Raw genomic sequence first — 16,893 nt, 5'->3', positions numbered from 1 at the left:
CATAATTACACTGGCAGCTACACATATGATACATATCATCCAGCATGATTTTCAGGGGTCTGACAATCACTATGTATTTATACAGTATAGTTTACATACTGTTTGTTTTCAATGCAAAAATATCAAAAGTCTAATTTTAGTTTTTGTTGTTGGGGGCTGCTACTGAATCTTCTTCTGTGCAAACAGGTATAAATCAGTATAAGCATGTTGCATGTTATATTTTCTAGCCCTCAGGCATTCTGTGACCCTTTTCAAAGTTCAAGCATGTCAATAAACATGATGCTTCTGAGTCAAATATGCTGCCCTAAACATATGAGTGATCTCTGTGCTTGTAGTGACAAACAGGGCTGATAGAAGTGGAGAGAGAATGGTAGGCATTGTAAAAGTTGATTTAAAATGAGGCGAGAGAGGTGGAACTGGCAACGCACCAGCAAAGTTCACTGCTGCGACTAACAGGGAAAAAAACGACAATGAAATGAATATGTGAAGTGGCTCCTGTGAGTGGGAGTAAGTAGGAGGTAGAGAGCCAAAGGAATTGGGTGAGATCCAGTCCAAAAATATTTGGGACAACTACCTCCAAGAGATTCAAACATGTTGTAAAACAGCTAAGAGGCTTGAACAAAGGAAACAACAATCATTCTGACAACACACTGCAGGCAAAAGGAGAGAGTGTTTTTTTGTGGAGAGGGGGCTTTCCGGTCTCTGGCATGTTTGGAAAGGGAGGATATGGCACAGGGCATGTTGTCCAACTTTTCATTGTGATCTTTTCCTCCATCTTCCCATCTGGCTCCTCTTTGGACAGGTGTAAAAAAAAAAAAACACTCTGTACTTGGCTGGCAGCACTGACAGGTTCTTTTCTCTCTGTCTGCCAGAAGGTTGTCTCTCTCATCTTTTCACTCTCCAAGTCCTGAGAAGATCTACTGGGAGATCGCAGGGCGAACCCTCTTGACTGCTACAGGCATGATAGAGCTTTGAATGGGGAATAGTAGTTCGGGGGAAAACAACACTTCAGCACAAATAGAATTTCAATCAAAGCTGAGGGGTGTGTTTCTGTCCTGGATCAATGAATATATTGATGGACTGAGAGTCTTGGCCACTTAAGTAATTTATAGTACTGAGAGCACAAGGGAGGCAACCAGGGTTGACCCTTATAGAGGGAAATGCTCATTTCAATCACTGCCAGCAAAGTTAAATGTTGGCACGAAATCCAGAAATGTATACTTTGATTATTTTCCTTCACCTCAGATTAAAAAAAAAAAGGCACACACTGCAGTGTGTCCTTGAAATGTATGCCCTCGACTTTTTGTCTATGCAGTGCATTGGTAGAGATTCACATTAACATTTAATGGCTTCTTTTCAGGTTTCAACTCCAAAGCAGGCTTTCAGAAGGCTATTTCAGGATATAAGCAGTTATGATTGCCTAATCTATTATACTCTATCCATATTTAAGGCAAAGTACCAGCATGGAGAGACACTCGTAAAGTAGAATAGCAAAGGAAAAAACATCCTTTGAAGAAACAATACCCACATTAGAAATAGTTTGAAGATCCTGAGAGAACTTAAGGATAAATTGAGTCTCTTTGTTATAAATCTATCAACCAACATGCACGCCATCTTTTTTTCTAAATGTATCTTTTTTGATAAGGTGCATAGAGTTAACTGGGTCCAATGAAATCTGCATCGACTACAAACGATTCTGTACTTTGATCTCTTTGATATGGAACCATGAAATGACTTTATGACTTTCTCATTCAGATAAAGAAAATGTGCCACTATTGAGAGAATGACAAAGGACTGTCCTGTTTCCACTGTGAGGGTTCACATGAGTAGCTAGTTAGTCAAGAAGTTGAAAGGCAATGTCATTAGAAAGGGTAAGAACAATCAGTTGGTTCATGCAAGTCTGAGGGAAGATACAGAAACAGAAAAAAGTTCAAACAAAATGAGGCTCAGCATGACTGTGATGTGTCTAATATCTTTTGTGCTACGGATCCACTGTAGAAATACTTGATAAGATAATCTGACTGAACCAATTTGACTCGCAATCAATCAATCATTTTTTTTTTCACCAAATCGTTTTGAAAGAACAACCACCAAAAATGACTTTATCACTGTCATGCAGCATTCGGCTGACCAATGGTGTAACCTCATCGCTCAGTCAGTCAGAGACAGACATTTATAGGGCCGTTGCAGTCCAGCCAAAAGTGTCTATTTAAGAGTTATTATTTCTGTATGAGGACTGACAACAAGTTGTACAGCTTTGTCAATATCATCCACTTTCATGGTTACTTTATAATCCGTACAGAAGATTAGCTAGCAGATAGCTAGCTAGCTATGGAGGAAAATAATGTCCCTATTCTTAATCTCACCTTCTAAGATCTGATTGGTTGAAATGGAATGGAAGGATGGAAACAGCCAGCTGTTTAATTAAACTTAATTTAGCATCATTTATGCATTTCTGTTATGCCACTTAAGTGATACTGGATATAAAATGAGAGAGCAGAGAGAGCTTCTTTGTTTGGCTCACATATGACAAGCAATGTGAAGTTGAGGAGCATCTAACTGATAAACTTCATTGTTTTTTCCCCACTTTGACGTGGCATAAGTGAATCACAACAAGCAGCCCTTTCCCCATTGAACAGGCACCTCTCTCCCAGACCAAATCACTTGATGAATTGAAGTCTGCATGTAATTGGACGCAATCACACCACCCCCTCCCTTTCCTCACTTGCATTCTAATGAGGCCTTAATGGGTCCTTGATTAGAAAAAGGCACGAAAAACAGCTGTCAAGGCTGGCCAGGAAATGATGGATCATCGCGGAGACTTTGTTGTCCATTAAGGTCTATTCTGGGCCCAATCACTGGTAGGTGGGAAGATGAAAAGAAAGTTTAGTAATATTTTGTTTTCACCAAGACAACTCCCTGTGGAACAATCATCGCTTCAGTCTTGAAACTGACAGATGGCTGATGACCACTGAGAGGAGTGTCCAGTCTGAGAATGCCAATACTGCATAGACTTTTCTCCTAGGCGAAAAATGTTTTATTGCACATAGTATATACAGTATAATGCCAGTCTAAGAGCTCCATGGCTGCTGTGCTATTTGCTCAAAGGCACAATAGGTAGGGAAGATGACATGAGAGAAACTAAAATGTCAGAGGGCATGCTTGATAGAAATGACAGATTAAAAACTGAGACATATATTATTACATATGTAAATCATAGTGATTGTCAAAACATGAAGATGTCTACAATAAAGAAATATCTGATGGTGTCCCTTCATTTGCTGGCCTCTAGCTCACGTCATTCCAGATTTACTGTAAGCATGAGCTGCAAACTGATGAAAAAAAAAGACATACCTCCAAGTCATAATAACACATAAGATGTGTGGGGATTTTAAATGCTATGAGATCTAACATTTATCATCACAACTTGCTCTCACTAAACTGACAAGACTGCCTGCAAACACTGCATTAAACCAACAGATGTCAACAGCTCAAGATTAAACAAATCTAAATTAGCAGTTATATTAAAAGCAATACAATCAGCTACAGATTGTCTATGGTTGATCTTGTTCTACCCTTGGTCACTCGTGTCCTGCAAAGCGGCTTGAATGCGGCATCAAATACAGCTGGGATATCACAGTCTCCACAGTGAACCATATATTAAAGGTATGATATACTTTGCATCTGTGAGGTGCACATAAAATGCAGGAACATCCAACAAGGAACAAATGTCTGCCACACAGTCACACTGACTCTGCTGCTTTAAATCATAATTTATGCAAGTAAAAGCACAGAGCGAGCATGAATTGTGAATAAGCATTAATGATTGATAAAACAAGATGAGTTGCTCTGGGTGCGCAGCAAATATTTATTCCTTGTTGGCTTGCCATACATGTTGCACCTGGTACATGTACAAACTCATTACATATTTTCTGCTTCAGGTGCTCTGGGAAATTGATTTGCATATGTGGTCTAAATAAATCAGGTGCTAAACTGGAAGAAGGGCCACTGGTTGAAGCATAGCAGTACTTCAGAAACTACAGGGTAAAAGTGTTAAAAACGTTCTATTCTCTCAGAGCTTTCAAGAGAACACAACAGTGATCCCGCCTTCCACTGTAGGAAATAAAAGGACAGTATGACATGAAATGTTTCTGGGGGACTGGCAAACTGAGGAGTCTTCCAAATGAAGAGGAACTAATAAAAGGTGGACCTCAGCTGCTTTGTCCCAGTAGTTATTCTTAGTCTGACAGTCACTGCTGGTGTATGATGAGAAGAGAAGGCCTGGCAACACTAGCTTGTATTGTGTTCTGATATTCCAGAGGCAGGTGTGGCCACTAAAGGCTTATAAATAACCCCCCATCCTTCCATACAATGCTGTGGCCTTGAATGATGCCCATTTCCTTGCAGCCCCTGTGTGCTTCTAGTCCCAGTCAGGCAGCACTACTGGGGACACACACACACACACACACACACACACACACACACACACACACACACACACACACACACACACACACACACACACACACACACACACAGATAAAATCATGCAACCATGACAACATGTAATTATAATAAAATGTGGGCTTCCTTAAAATTACTAAAGAATAAAAAAACAACCTTTCAGCACACAAACTCAAAATCATGCAACCAAAACCACAGTGATATTATATTATTAAGTTTTTGTTTGCTGTAAAAAGAAAACTTTTCAGGGGGACTGAATAGATTTCGCCTAAACACACACAGCTCTAATGAACTCTGCCAGACTGAGCACCCTGTGAGACAGAAAAGAGTACAATTTCAAAGAACTAATCAAAGATCACTGTAAAAGGAGATGGGGGAACAAGAACAAGGGGTATACGAAAAAATGTGATGGTACAAAGAACAGTTCCAGTCAAATCAAATACAACTACTACAACAACAACTAATGAAATCAATACTGAGAAACACTACACTATACCCTGAGCCAATGTACAGTAATTAAGCAGCAATATAAAGTGAAGTGGAGGATATAAAAACCGGAGCATTATATGTAGATTAGACACAAAAAGTACTGCACTCACTTACATAGGAGCGTGCAAACATGCTCACAGTGACAATACTACCATACTGATGTCAAGTATTTGTAATGTTTACCTTGTTCACCATCTTAGTTTAGTGTGTTAGCATACTATCATTAAGTAGCACAGCTGAGGCTGATGGGAGTGTTATTAATTTTGCAGGCATTTGGTCAAAGTGTTGAATAAATTGAAATTTTGACCTGATGTTGGCATTAGAGGAAACGCCTGAGGATGACCAGAGTTCAATGTATGTATATATATGTATGTATATATATATATANACAGTAATTAAGCAGCAATATAAAGTGAAGTGGAGGATATAAAAACCGGAGCATTATATGTAAATTAGACACAAAAAGTACTGCACTCACTTACATAGGAGCGTGCAAACATGCTCACAGTGACAATACTACCATACTGATGTCAAGTATTTGTAATGTTTACCTTGTTCACCATCTTAGTTTAGTGTGTTAGCATACTATCATTAAGTAGCACAGCTGAGGCTGATGGGAGTGTTATTAATTTTGCAGGCATTTGGTCAAAGTGTTGGATAAATTGAAATTTTGACCTGATGTTGGCATTAGAGGAAACGCCTGAGGATGACCAGAGTTCAATGTATATATATCTATATATATATATATATATATATATTTATATAAAATAATATACATGTATCATGACAATTGGACAAAAACACATTCAATATCTGTTCAGACATTTCACCCAAAACCACAATTCAACATCATTGTGTTGCTAGAGGAAAAGTCAATCACCAAAGTGAGAGAGATTCAACCTCTGGGGACCATGAATATCTGCGGAAATTTTCACTACAATCCACCCAATAACCGTTGAGATATTTAAGTCTGGATGAAAGACCTACACTGCTATGCCTAAAGCTATGCCGCTAGCATGGCCTTAAAACAGCATATCTATATATAAATTATATAACAATATATTTATACCAAAGATAGCATTAGGAACAGATCATGTTGCATAGAGGAGCCACATTGAAATGATGGATAAGGTATAGGAGGGCAGAAGGTAAAGGAGGAGAGAGGAAAATGAAAAAAATGGAAGTAGAATGAAAGACAGGAAGTCTCAGGTGTTGCCTCAACCATTATTAACCTCTTGCCTTTTAAAAACAGAGTCAAGGGTCAGACTTTTAATGAGGGGGAACCAGATGGTTTGAGTCTCACTCTCAAAATATCTCCTACATCTACTGAACAGCTGACTTGCTTCTTTCCATTTGTTTTCCATTATCTTCATCTCTTTCTTCTTTTCTCTCTGCATCTTCCCTCTCTCTCTCTTCAGCCCTCTCTCTCCTCCGTCTTCCCACTTGTCACTTTTCAGCCTTTAATTTTTTAACATTTGTACCCAGGTGGGATAGTGCAGAGGGCTGACATAAATATATATTTCTTTTGGTGACAGTTATTGAGCCGACATGTGTAGTTCCACCGCAGCCAGTTATTCTTCCAGCTGTTCCTTTCAGCTGTGGAGGCCACTCGCTCCAGTCTCCCTCACTGTACAGGGAGCTATTGTGTTATCCTCCGAGCTGCTTGTCTGTGGAGCTGTCTGTAAATCGATCTTGCTGATGGCAATGATCTGTGTCTGTGTGTGTGTGTGTGTGCCTGTGGTGGTTATGTCGCTCCGTGTAGGACTGTAGGACCGAGTGTGGTGTTGAATGTGTGTGTGTGAGTGTGTGTGTGTGTGCGCACACACACACAGGGGAGGTGTCATTGGTCTATATTTACCAACTTAAGAATGAGAGAGCAGTGATTTCCACATACTTGGCACTGAAGGACACTTTGTGTTCAGGGTCACCCTCATGGCTTCATTAAGAGAGACATGGAGAGAGAGAGGTAGACGCAGACAGAGAGACAGACAGTGACAGGTAATACAGAGAGGAGAGACTGAACAATATCTTCAAGGAGAGAGATAGACAGGCAGACAGAAAAGGAAGTGGGATATTTCCGCCCTACAGATCTTTGACCCGCAGAGGACTTCAGTTGCTTCTTTAAAGAAAGCGTGAGTGGGATTTACTTTACTCAGTCTTTATCTAGATCTAGCACAAATGGCATACAGCTTTTTGTTGCCTTTCATCACTTACAAGTTACTGAGGCATTAAAGAACGAGATAACCCTCAATGAAATACAAAACCACAACACTAAGCTTGGATAAAATACACACACTTTGCCACTACAGTACATCGACATGATACTGTGAATTATTTGTCTGTCTTTGTGTTGTCAGAGATGCTTCATTTCTCATTGTTTCGCCAGCTAGCTCAACTTCTTAATGCTCTCGGTCCTTTGATGGCCTCAGTGGATGTGGCTTTTAATTACCCTCTGGGGACGGCAAGAAGCAAGCTCATGTCATGTTCAGACAATGTTTTCCCCTTCAATGAGTAGAACAGTAAATATTTTTTCTCCTTTCTTCTGTTGATACTGTGTTTTTTTTTTTTTTTTTTAAATATCACAGACCAATAGACTGAGCTCTCACTTCACTCCAGAGACTGAAAGCTACACCATGTGTAGAAAAGAACACTGCTTTGCTTTTGCTCTCCTCCCTGCAGGGGCCCAGGATCTGGCCTATACCCATGGAGACTGATCAATTTTAATGTGCCAGTTTTCGACCTTCTACTAACAGTATTCAAACAAACCTCTCCCCTTGCACAACATTGAGCCAAAAAAAAAAAAAGAAGAAAAAAAAAAGCAACAGAGGAATCAGCTGGCCCACTAGCCTGTTAAGCTAACTTGCTGTTGTTTTCCACAATGTAATTGAAGGAGATGAGAAGGAATAACACATTACACTTGTTTGTGGCGCTAACACAGGTGGTTGCTATTGGGAGTGGGTGAATGAAGCTATCACTCAGGTGTGACCTGATTCTGTTTGTTGGGCGCATTCTGCATTCACTTCCCCAGAGCAGCCACATGATTAATGATGGGCAGGGTGTGGGCAGCAGCATGGCGGACCTCAACTGATGAATTATTAGTACTTCAGTGGCTCACAAAAGGGTGATTCATTTAACGTGAGACTGAAAACACGCCTTATCTCCACACCTGCACCGAAGACCATACTAGACTCCAAAGAAAAAAAAACCATGACATAAACACAAAGTAGGTAATATGACTTGAGCCACTTCATACTGAAATAGCATACACATCCTAAATGTGAAAAAGTCATCTGTGCAAAAAGAATGGCTGCTGACATAAAAGGAGGTGACATTGTGGGATAATATTAAAGCTGAGAATTAGTCAATCAATCAAAAATTAATCGGCAACAATTCTGATAATTGAAAGTCAAAAAAATATATACTGATTGAAGCTTCTCAAATTCAAATACTTGCTGGTCTTTTATGATAGTAAACTGAATATCTTTTAGTTTTGGAGTGTTGGTCGGACAAAACCAGACATGAAGATGTCACCATGGGATCTTGGAAAATGGGATTGCAATTTTCACTATTTTTTTTAAACTTTTATAGACAAAAACAAAAATTGATTACTTGAGAAGATAATCAGTTAACAATGAAAATAATTTGTTGTAAAAGACTGCATCTGTTTTTTGTTTTGTTTTTTAATGTTGACTATTGAATTTTGCCAATTTTTCTCTATAAAGTGCATAAGTGACCTACCACTTGTGGCAGGTGTGTTTGGCACTTTGCAAATGGAAATCAGGAGGCTGACATAAGTTTGATGCGTGATTTTTTTGATCCAGGATGTAATACTGAATGAAATTGATTCAGAAACATTATATTTGTTTGTTTTGTTTTAATGGGACCCTGCTCTGCCTTTATATGCACTTCAATTGCTAGTCCCAAGACTCTTTAGATATGAGAAGACTGGTGTCCCTTTAGATAGCACTAATTTACCAGAGAGCAAAATGGCGCAGTTAACACTTTGCATACACTTAGTACACCCTTTGGCTCAATTGTAATTCTCTGGAGATGAGGCTGGAGAATGATTTTACAATTCTGCACCCTGACGATGTGGAACAGTCATTACTTAGCCTTCTCAACTGAGCAAAGAAGCAGAAATGTAGCTCTAAGTTCTTTTCTGAATACAAAGCACAAAATAAATAGTTGTGCCTCTTACCAAGGCCTAAGCATCTTCAGTGTAAAGTGGCCATTAATTTGGCAACTCATCTGCACTCAATATGAAACATACAGCTTTCAGTTGCTCCGGATACGAGTGTCTGTCGACTGCTTAGTAAGATAATGTCTTTATGCTTGTGGCCGGGGCTACAGAGTGATCAGTGTCTGACTGACTCTCATAGACTCTGTATCACACTGCCTCCTACATACCTCTGCATCCTCCACTCCTAGCTTCCCCTCCTTCCACAGGTGCCGGTTGGGGGGTTACTATGGAAACCAGGATGGTGATGCGGCGAGAGCAGGAGGAGCAGTCGTCCCAGATGTCTCACAGCATGCAACTGTCCTCGCAGATCAAGAAGAAGACCTTCACTTCCAGGTACAAACATGACTACTGACATACAGCAGGACACAGTAGCAGAGCAATATCCCCTTTTCCCTGACAGTACACGCTATTCTTAAAGGATAAGTCTGGTAATGTTACATATTTTTCTCATCACTAACAATCACATAAGAAGAAAATCCACCCAACTATAATAATATACTATAATCAATGTCATCCTATGTGATACATATAGTGTACAAATCCACTGCTGAAAGTTCCCAATAAATATTTACTACTTTTTGAATAACATTTGCTAAAACCTACAGTATCCAGGGGATTTAAGAAATCACCTAGCCATTTTAAAAAAATACAACTAACCTGCTTTTTAATGCCTTACATCCTCAAACGGAACGAATGGGTTTGGGTCTGAGTGCCACAGACTTGTTATTGAAGTCGAAATGTATTGCGAAACAATCCAACACGTTGCTGGCTTAGGTCTTCAAATGGGATTTGTTGACGATAAGAAAAAAACAGATTATTGCATGATCCTTCATTTTAATAAACCAACAAAACTCAAATCTGTGGGCCTCAAATTACAATAACAGTTTAGAGGATTCCCTGTAGTAAGTGACCCAGCACTACAGTTAGTGACACATGAAAGGTGTTTGTTAGGGAGGACTCAATTATTTTTACCACCAACACCATACAGTATTTTTCATACTTTGGGAGTGTAAACAGGCAGCCAGTGTCCCTTTGGGACAACACTGCTTCTGTGTGTCCTGACTAAAAAGAACCAGCGTAATCAGTTTTACTTAGCAGTAGCTTTAGAGCTTTCATCTTTAATTTTACAACACTAAAAACCCTGATTTTGATTAAAACAAGAGAAAATTCCTGCCACTGTGTTGATATAATTCATTCATAATTTTGTGCAGTGTGTATCTCATTTCAGGCATTTTTCAGAAATTATCTTGAAATGAGACAAAATGGCAAGTCACTGCACTGGTATCAGAAAAAAGACACTTGACACCCCAAACTACATGAAACAACTGAGGTTGCTTTGTAATAAAGCCAAATTTTACCATCAGAGAGCATCATCCTTGAGTCTTATGTAGTGTTTACAGCTCCTGCCTAAATATATACATAATATATGCAATCTGTCCAGATTGATCACAGCTAATTTATTTTTTCAGCTGACAGAAGACATTTATTATTTATTAAAAACAGAAATGTATGGCAGGCTAGTTATTCTGAGCACAATGACATATTACATTGATTCAAGTACTTCCTGTGGGCCACTGGCAATCGCTGTGAGCACCATGCATTCACGAACAGTATCTACAAAAACGTTGCTGAGACACACATTAATGGGTGGAGCAAGGCACTAAATAAACGTAGACAAGGTTGTGTAAAGTTGCAGATGAATTCCTCTGCGGTTAGCAGTGTTATTGCAGTGTGGATAGTTGAAATGTCAAGCTCAGTGAACTGGAGGTGTTTCAGTCAACCAGTGGTTTGCCAGACAAATACGAACAGCAGCAAATGGGACTGCACTAACGCAAACATTTTAAGCAACAACAGCTCTCATAATAAGCTGTCAAATTCAAAACGGCATTAGTTTAGTATTACGTTAGCAAGCATTAAGTTCAACTCAAAACTCCCTGAGCTTGGAAACAACAGCTGAAAAAACAATCTCAAGTTCAAGAATGAACTTCAAGTCACAACTTTTAAGCCAACATGAATATAGTCATTGAAGTCCTTAAAACATATCAACTCGGTAAAGTCCATCTGCTAACAAAGATCATGTGATATGATTGAAAGCTCCGGAACACTAAAAGGGCCTTGAGTTGAGACTGTTTTTTCAAAGGCATAAAGTCACACTTCCAGAGGAAATTAGGTTAAATTTTAAAACGAATTTTCAGAAAACTGGCAAAAGAAAATGAGGATTAGAGTTAGTCCACTACTGTTATGCAAATATTAGGAGCTGGGCACACTGAGATTTGGTTGAGCGGCATGAAAAAGCTGTGTGAAACCGTGTGTGACTGCTTAACAAGATTAGGACCAAGAATGGGAAATACACGGTACACGAAACACTAGCACATGTGCAGTCAGAAATTTACATCACAGGGACCCTCACAGTGACAGACATGGAAACCATGATTTAACATTAAATATGATTCCACTACCAGCTTTTCCACCACAACCATGTGTAACAACTTGCGTAACGGCTTAACTAGCTTTAAGTGAAGTAACAGTAATGTAAGAGTAGTCTATACTATGGAGGATATTTGGCGGTCCTCTTACACCTCACATACAGTAGTCCTGTCCAGTTGCAGTGTCACAGAAGACAAGAAAAAAAAAATTCGCACAGCAGGCACACCAGTGCTCCCAAATAATTGCAGTGAGATCTAATATGAATCAATTTTCTAATAGTCTTAAGTCAAGTTTGCCTTCATTTTCACCAGCCCTCTGCTGCAGTGAGTTATTGAATTAGTCTAACCTGTGGGTCTGCAATCTTCATCGCTGAATGAACAGAAGTGGACCAATTTTTATCCTTAGGGACAATGAAAATAAGCAATTATCCCATGAAGCTTAGTTCAGTTGATCTTAGAGGTCACATCTCTTCTTTGCTAAAAAAAGAAGCGAGAGAGCAAGAGAGCGAGAGAGAGAGAGAGTGAGAGAGAGAAAATAGGTGCACTATGAAATTCATATAGAACATCCTCAGTGGACGCACACTCAAACTTATCTTCATGTTAGACTGAAGAGTGGCCTCTGGGAAGGTTTAGCAAACAAAACTACAAAATAACAGAACAGTTTAACAACAACAGTGTTAGAATCCATTTTTTCTTGTTAAATAAAAGCTCACAGGTATAGGATTATTCTTAGTACAAGTTGTTTACATGCAACAATGAGGACAGATCATCCAGTGCCTCTCAGAGGTTTCCTCTTTTTTGTTTCCTCCTGCTGGTTAAACCAAGTTATTATTTTGAGGAAGCCTGTTGTTTATAAACACAAATGCACAGCCTCCATTCTCCTGCACACAGTGGCAGTATCATCTCTTACGAAAGTGTCCGCATGTGTGGGAGCACATGTGTGTGCATGTTTCTGTTCATATGCATGCTGTGAGTGTTTCTGTCCCTGTGTGTATGTGTCTATGGGCTGTACTTGAGCGATACTGCCCTGCCGCAGGCTCCACACTACATTATTCAACGGCCAAAGCCCCTCAGCATACACTCAGAGGGAACCTGTACAAAGGAAAAAAAGAAAAGTAAGACGGAAAAAGCAGAAGTTGTCCTCTGAGTGCTGTGAAATGGGGAAATTTTCCAGCTTACAAAACAAAAGAAAACGAGAAGTCATGTCAATTTGCATTGCCATGTGTAAGATGGCTTGTTGAAAGTAATGCCTGAGGCTAAGTGGTAGCAGCAACGGCAGTTGGGGGTGTGTAATACACACCTGGGTAAATATACAGTTCCGACACTCAAAATTTGAGATTTTTGTATTCATCCTTTCCAAATGAGCAGTGTTGTTTTGTTATGAACTGTATAAAAATAAAGCATACTGTAAATATAGATCTAATAACAAACGAAGACAAAGGAAAGCATTCACACTTAAAATATCCCGTCACTGAGGTTGTAATTACTCTTGTTAAAGTGCATTAGTCGTCTGTGGATAAAAGGAGAGCAAAAATGTATGCCTCTCCTGTTACAAAAATGCCTTTCAACGTCATTGCCTAAAGTGACCTTGTCACTAACAACAAATACCCCTCTCATCTTCATGGGGATGCACATAGAAAAGGTCAGCTCAGTTATTGTTGGTGCTTTAGTTGGAGAGCTTCTGCTTTAGTGTAGGTTTATACATGTCTGTCTATCGTCTATGACTATGTGCCCATGATGAAGAGATTACTTACTAGTGTAAAGAGAAAGAGACAGCAGCTATCACTTTACTGTGTGTCCAGTGACATCAACTAGAACACAAACAGCTCGATCACCAGTAGATCCAGACACATTGCATGCTATGATGGCATAACAATTACAATTGCTTTTGTACCACAAACAACCCATTGGATTAGATCCAAAACCCTTTGGCTCATAAACACCACACTGTCACCATTTGTTGAGCTCATATCAGCAGCCCCTGTTCCTCTTGATTATATAAGCTCCCTATAGACAATAGTGTGTGTGTTTGTTCACCAGTCAGTAAAAAGGGGAACACTGACAGAGCAGAAGAAGCTGATTATGGTCATAACGTTTCACACTGGTGAGAGAAAACAGGTCAGCTGGATTAGCGCCTTATACCTGGGAGGCAACTAGTAGATTTAACAGATAAAAACCTGGGCGATAGTTTAGTACACTCCTCAGACACACTATATGCACAGTTTATGTCCAACAGCTGTGTAACACAAAACAGTGGCAAGCACTCACAGTGCTACTACTGTAACTGATACCTTGTTCTTAACGCTCTTGATGATGACTGAAATTACAAAACATCCACAAAAAAAATTACAGCATTTTGCATTTTTAGGAGCTGAATCTGAATCTTCAAATCCTATTGTAATATTTTAGACAACACAGGAGTGTGTGTTTACACTGAGCAGTGACAAATCTGCTGTGCCACACAAAGAACCACACTTCGCTTACTCCTGAGCTGCATTGACAGAGGGTATTAGTGCGGCAAACAATACCGACATCGTTTTTCAAAGAGCGCCTGCCTTTCATGGATTCTCACTTCTTTGCAGTTTATGTTGTTTTGTTTGATTTTTGGTTCGTCACTGTATCTCACTAGCTCTTCACAACAAGAAGAGGAGACAGAATAGACCCATTAAAGTTCTCTGTCTGGATAAGAGATAAAAGTGACCGACTTTTAACTGAATCCCTGGAGTGTGTGAATAAATTAAACCTTGTGTATATTGTGTTTGTGTAGTTTACTGTAGCTCTCTCTGATGTATGGCCTCCTCTGCTGTTCAGACAGAGAGTAGGAGAGTCACTGCTGCTTTCTAGTGGCAGAGGAGAGTAATGATCTGATGAACTTGAGATTGCATAATGTGCCATAAACCATGACAAAATGAATAGGTGCGCTAATATGAACACTCAATCCTTCCATCAACAGAATAAATAACTGTGAAGGATGACAACGGAAGATATCTATTTTTTCAATCTTTCACCTGTGTCATTTGATGATATGCAAGATATTTTGTGTTAATCAGGCTCTCTCTCTCCCCCCATGTTCTTTGGATGTGAAAGTGATGAGGAAGCCTCCTACTCTGATTTCTACCCCATCATCTCCGCTGACCTGATGTCTGTCAAGGAGATCCTGACCATGGACAACTCACCCCGCCACAGGACATGGTGAGGCAAAAGATCTAGCCAAATACATTCACTGACCACTTTTTTTGTAACGTGTATATCTGCATATTCATGCAGTTTACAATCAGCCAGTCATGTAGCAGAAGTGCAATGCATAAAAATCAAACAGATACAGGTCAAGAGCTTCAGTTAATGTACACATCAAACATGAGAATGGGGGAAAAATCTGATGTCAGTGACTTTGACTGTGGCATGATTGTTGGTGCCAGACAGGCTGGTTTGAGTATTTCTGAAACTGCTGATCTCCTGGGATTTTCAAGCACAACAATGCGTGAAAATCCCAGAATGATGCAAAGAACAAAAAACATCGAGTGAGCGGCTGTTCTGTGAACGGAAACACCTTGTATATGCGAGAAGAAAGGGGAGAACGGCCAGAGTGGTTGGAGCTGACAGAAAAGCCTCTCAGAACGCACAACACGTCGCACCTCGAGGCAGATGGGCAACAACAACAGAAGATCACATCAGGTTCCACTCCTGTTGGCCAAGAACAGAAACCTGAGGCTACAGTGGGCACAAGCTCACCTAAACTGGTCTGATGAATCTCACTTTCGGCTGAGACACGCAGATGGTTGGGTCAGAATTTGGCATCAACAGCATGAATCCATGGACCCAACCTGCCTCATGTCAACATCCAAGGCTGCTGGTGGTGAAATGGTGTGGGGAAGGTTTTCTTGGCACGCTTTGACTTAATACCAGTCAATCGTGGTTTGAATGCCTCCCCAGTGAGCAGATCTGAATCTAATATAAACTGACAAATCTGCTAACAAATCTCCAGAAATGATTTGATGAAATCAAACACCCTGAGATTTTAGAAGGATAGCTACAGCGCTATAATTGGTATTACAAATTTATCACACAATACAATATTGTCATATCGCCCTTCTCTAACAAGATTAATATGCTGGCAGCATTCACACCGTTGGTAATAAAGGGCAACAAATTTGCAGACTTCAGATCAATGTAGAAAACCAGTGCAGTCAAATTAATACAGCTGATGAGCTGTACCTCCCAGTTGGCAACTGCAGTAATTCAGCAGAACCAGTTCAGATTATTAAAACATTTTTGAAAAACTTTTAATAGCCGAGGTTCACAACAACAAATCAATGCCGGCACGGGGCAAATTCAAATCTCCTCTGTCTGCCCTCTCCGTAGTCACCACCACATCCTCTCTCTCCACTTTTATTTGAGAAAAAGGAGTGGGTCAAGTTTCACTGGTGCTTTTCCCTGCACGCCATTGACAGCTAGAGTGCTTTTATGCCAACAGAGTCTCAATAAGCAACAGACATCAAGCCTCTTTCTTCACTCTCGTCTGTAAAAGGCCAGCTGGGGACTTGCCCCATCATTTGCAATCTCACGGATGTCAAGAAGCCAATAAGCCATAACCATTCAACTGAGTCATCACAGCAGAGCGTTGTTCATTTGTATTGATGGAGAGGGGGAGGGAAGGGGTCTCACATCCCACTAGAAGACAATAGACGAAATATTAGTTGATTACATCAATTATTCAATGAACAGAAAACTATGTAGTCGTTCTTCAAGCAAATATGCCACAGATTTTCTGATTCTAGTTTTTCAAATGTGATAAGTGTGATATGTGTGCCGATTTTTTTAAATTTTTTAATTTTAATTTTTTTTTTTTTTTTTACAGTAAATTCAATATCTTTGCGATTTGGACTGTTGGTTAGACACAAAGAAAGTAATTCAAGAAGAGAACTCTAGCAAAGAGTTTTATAGACAAACTGAATCAAGAAATAATGATCAGATTAACAGATTATGAAAACTATCATTAGTTGCAGCCCTGGAAGACAGTTGTAATCATCATCAGGTCAACTGAAAAGTTTACCTGACACTAAAAAAGTCAGCATGTGACTGGTGGTTTTTAAGTTTTTAACTTATTATGAATCAGAATCTGAGAGGATGTTGGTGATGACACGTATGAGTCATCTTTTACTCTCTAAAGTGTGTTAGGATCATGTTACCAGGACAAGAATACTGCTCAGCTGTCATGAGGAGGATGTCACATATCTAAAAACAAGTCCCACAACAGGGAGGTACAGGTCACAG

Source organism: Seriola dumerili, unplaced genomic scaffold, assembly GCF_002260705.1.
Source record: "Seriola dumerili isolate Sdu_G_001 unplaced genomic scaffold, Sdu_1.0 BDQW01000533.1, whole genome shotgun sequence".
Lineage (NCBI taxonomy): Eukaryota > Metazoa > Chordata > Actinopteri > Carangiformes > Carangidae > Seriola > Seriola dumerili.
The sequence above is the reverse complement of the archived record's forward strand: the minus strand, read 5'-3'. Positions refer to the sequence as shown.